This window comes from Pseudorasbora parva, chromosome 4, assembly GCF_024679245.1.
Source record: "Pseudorasbora parva isolate DD20220531a chromosome 4, ASM2467924v1, whole genome shotgun sequence".
NCBI classification, from domain to species: domain Eukaryota; kingdom Metazoa; phylum Chordata; class Actinopteri; order Cypriniformes; family Gobionidae; genus Pseudorasbora; species Pseudorasbora parva.
The window spans coordinates 32,823,873-32,828,306 of record NC_090175.1 but is presented as its reverse complement, the minus strand read 5'-3'; the positions used below and the strand labels follow the sequence as shown (position 1 = coordinate 32,828,306).

Sequence of the window (4,434 nt, the reverse complement as noted above, 5' to 3'; positions counted from 1 at the left end):
TTTGTCTAGAGCACAAGTGAGGCTTTGTACATCAAGTGGAAGAGCAAAATAATAATTATTTCCCACAATTACATACCGTCTTAAAGGGTTAGTTCACCCAAAAATGAAAACGATGTCATTAACTCCTCACCCTAATGTCGTTCCACACCCGTAAGACCTTCGTTCATCGTCACACACAGTTTAAGATATTTTAGATTTAATCCGAGAGATTCTGTCTCTCCATTGAAAACATATGCACAGTATACTGTTCCTTTCCAGAAAGGGAAAAAAAAAACATTATCAAAGTAGTGCATGTGTGACATCTGTGGGTTAGTTAGAATTTTTGAAGCATCGAAAATAGATTTTGGTCCCAAAATAACAAAATCTACGACTTTATTCAGCATTGTCATCTCTTCTGTGTTTGTTTTTAATCCGCGTTCGCGACTGCGCAGACTCCCTCAGACTATAAACGAAGCTTGTGCGCACCCAAAAACACATCAGCAACGTCACTGCTAAGGGATATAGTCGGTTGATTTAAAACAAACACGGAAAAGAAGACAATGCTGATTAGTAGTTTTCGTAGTGTTTGTTATTTTTGGACCAAAATTTATTTTGGATGCTTCAAGAGATTCTAACGAACCCACAGATGTCACACATGGACTACTTTGATGATGTTTTTATTAGCTTTCTGGTCCTTCAGGAAAGGAACAGTATACCATACATACGTGTTAAATGGAGATACAGAAAGCGCTCAGACTAAATATAAAATATCTTAAACCGTGCTCCGAAGATGAACGCAGGTCTTATGGGTCTGAAACGACATTAGAGTGAGTCATTAATGACAATTTTCATTTTTGGGTGAACAAACCCTTTAATGTCCTGTAGAGCCGATGGAAACCAGCTGCGGCTGAGTTGACATTGGCGATCCTTTTATGCCTTCTGTAAGCAGAGACGTCACACTGGTACCAGCCTACAACAATGAAACAATGAAAAGCATCAGAAAATGTTTCATGCAATATTGAAACTTTATTAAAAGCTAACATAATGCATACTGGCACCAGTTCCAATAGAGTATGTGGATGATGATGATGATGATGATGAATGAGGATTAACAGTGTCTATTTGAAATTATTACTTTTAATTTATGAATTGAGTGTTACAATGTACATGTCATTGTCCCATTACCACATTTAGAAATGTGTGCACATGCCACAGAAATAAAATAAATCCTTACCATCCTGCTGATTATCAGCTTTCTCCAGTCTGTCTTCTTTCCCACCGGTCATCTTGGAAAATTCAATGTCCACATGCAGTGAATAAAACAGAAAAACAGAAACAATGAAATATTAATATTAACAAATTATAAAACAACCTTTGTGTAAAGTGCTCAGCAGCTCTGTTTAACAAGTATTAACTTACCAAGTGTAACGTAATATGATGTGACTGGATCCTGGTCTTCCATTACCTAGTTAAAATATATAATAATAAAAACAACACCATATTATAATGCTGTAATCATAGGAGTCATAATTTAAACCAACGAAAAAACGTAAATGTTAAATGTTTTCATCCCGTAATCCATACAACTTTAAATAACTTAGTCAGTGACAAGCTGCTGGCACAAAGTGGCGCGTTTTTAAACTAACGTTACACAACCATAGACTTTAAAAAATATAACATTACACAACACACGTCGCCACAACGTCGTTTAAACTAACGCATAGTATTTGGTAAAAGCCAAAAGGGACTATTACAAGTTTAAACTTAAGGAACCATGCATTAACCTTTAAGTCTTTTTAAAAACAATAACGTTACCTATAAACACCTTTGCAAAACGTGAGAGCAGGGGCGGAGCCAGACGATGTAAACATTCGGGGCTTAGCCCAAACCTAGGGGGGTCCGGGGGCATACTCCCCCGGGGAGATTTTTTTCCATTTACATCAGCTAAATGCACTATTTTTCAGGCTGTTTGAGATAATAGAATGCCTAAAAATCTATATACCTTCTGGGAAAATAAGTTACTCAGTAAAAAAAAAAAAAAAAAAATTCACCCAGTTGAGCCTACAACCTGTCTGGTATTTAACTGTTCTCCAGCTGTAGTGAATCCAAAATACCAAACATGTAAGGATGACTCATTTTAACCCCTGGCAAATAAAAAGGCAACCATTATCTGACTATTTTTAAGTTAGCCTGCATAGGTGAAATTGGAATTTGGTGTAAACATCATTACTAATCTTTAGAGTTCAGTTTGGTTTACTTTGTGCTTAGCTGACAGATTTGCTACATCAGAATCCATGACCAATCAGATGTTGTTTTCGGCTGCAAACTTTCGCGGTTGGTTAGTTCTACAAAGGAAATGGCCATATTTGGATTAGACAGCGCTGTGTGTGAGACTGAGAGCTTTATAATGATCCCAGGCATGACATGCTTCTGTGAATGGAGACGGCACGGGAGCTCGCGTTAGAATAACTTTGGATGATTTCAGGTAGAAATCTAAAGGCGCACGGTGACAAAACATTAATGAAATAACACCCTTAAATGTGTAATGTTGCCTTTTTTTTATTGTGACATGAAAGCTTACATGTTAAGGGAGTAAACTGGCCCAAAATCTCAAAATTGACTTTGTTTTCACCTGTCGTGTCTCGCCTTAATAAGTAACACCTAACGTTAACTCTAGCTAGCCAGCAATACAGTCATGTAACTCAAGTGTTACAACAGCGCATTCACAAACCTGTAACACTTTCGTCTGACGCAGAATCTCTCTCTGGCCGGTGAGGTTTAGTGTTCCTTTAAAAAAAAATGTGTAGTGTCCATGTTAACTATAGTTCACTACGACGCCGGTGAAATACAAAACCCACCAATCCCTGATGACAACGACGAAGAAGAAGATGTATATTCTTCTTCGTTAGTTTTTATTGGCAGTTGGCATTGGCAAACAAGCTGGGGATTTTGCGACAGTCTATGTGTGCGACGCATTGCCGACTGCCACACACACACACGGTAAAGGAGCTTTTGTTTCATTTTTTGCCGCTCCAGTCTGAAAGACTGAGAGGAAATGAAACAAAATGAATATATATTTTTTTTTTTTACTAAAAGATTCGGGGCTTTTGACAAAACATTCGGGGCTTAAGCCCCATTAGCCACCCCCCCGCTCCGCCCCTGCGTGAGAGCCCGCTGGCCTAACACACAAACATTCGGTGTGTGGGAACATGGAAACGGCATAATAACAGTTAAAAAAAACAAATTATATTTCCTAGACAATTAACACAAATCTTTCTCATGTTATGTGGAGAAATATGCACTATTTTACGCGTTTAATTAAATTCACTCACCTGAGGGAGACTGACAAACTGACGGCTGGCCGGCTCCGATTCTTTGCTGGAAACGGAAGCCACCGCGCACGCGCAGGCAGCGCAGCAATGTCATTCCGGCAGTCCTAGTTGTTTTCCCCCGTTAAAATGCGATATTCACATTTGCAACGTGATAAATAAATCCAATAGTTAAAGTTGCCAACACCCATTGACTATTTGCAACAGAAAAGATGCCTTTAATGTAAACATACTACTAAATGGGTTTTACACAGTAATTGTGTAAACAGTTGAACACTATATTTACACATCATGTGTCTGTAGTAACACAAAATGTGTTACGAATCCTTTAACACAAATTCTGTGTTCATTTTTAACACATCATTTTTAAGAGTGTTGTAAGGCATCTAAAACAACAAGAAGTTAGTAAATATTTGGAAATGTGATTAATTATACATTACACATGTACTACAAAATGAAGTGAGAAGAGAGTATTATTGTATTTAATGATTGTATTTAGTGTATTGTATTTAGTGTGAAAGTGAAACAAGTAAATTAATGATAGCTAAATTAATAAAAGAGGAGCTGGATAGGCTACACTGGTTTGGAAGAGATTATCCCTTTACAACACAAACTGGAGATGCAACATTTGCTAAATTTCTGCAGTTTTATATAGCTACCTACAGAATTTAAAGATCTCACTATTTTCGTTTTCTTTCTTGCTGCATTAAAGATTAAATTGGAATGATGTAATTGTGATCTGCACTCCTGATGATATCTCACAGCTGAAGCAGAGCTACCAGCTGATTGTATTTCCCCTCACCGCGCCAATAGGTCAATCAGTTCGCAGTTCTGCTTCAGCTGTGCAATACTCTCACGAGTGGCGACCAATGCCAGAAATTCATCTAAAGCCTAGTTCACACTGCCAGATTTTAGCACTGATTTTGATTTTGGTTTTATGAAATCGCCGATAAATGCCCAAAATCATAGGCAAATCGGTGCTCGTGCACAAGAGCGATTCAATCTCATGCTCTGTGAAATGAGTTCTGACTGAAAATAACATCGGCGATAACCGACAGCCAATGAGAGAGTGAGACAGGGCAGCGGGAGGTTCAGGGAGGAGTTATAGAGCAGAATATCAGTATTT

At 38.0% G+C, this 4,434-nt stretch overlaps 1 long non-coding RNA gene across 1 annotated transcript; it reads right to left on the bottom strand.

The window, feature by feature from the left end:
* Positions 1 to 430: 430 nt before the first annotated feature.
* On the bottom strand, positions 431 to 3,499 carry LOC137074025 (uncharacterized). The gene is made up of 4 exons (XR_010904866.1): positions 3,312 to 3,499; positions 1,399 to 1,444; positions 1,214 to 1,265; positions 431 to 949 (listed from the first exon to the last, which is right to left on the bottom strand). It is a non-coding gene; the product is annotated as an uncharacterized lncRNA (long non-coding RNA).
* Positions 3,500 to 4,434: the final 935 nt, after the last annotated feature.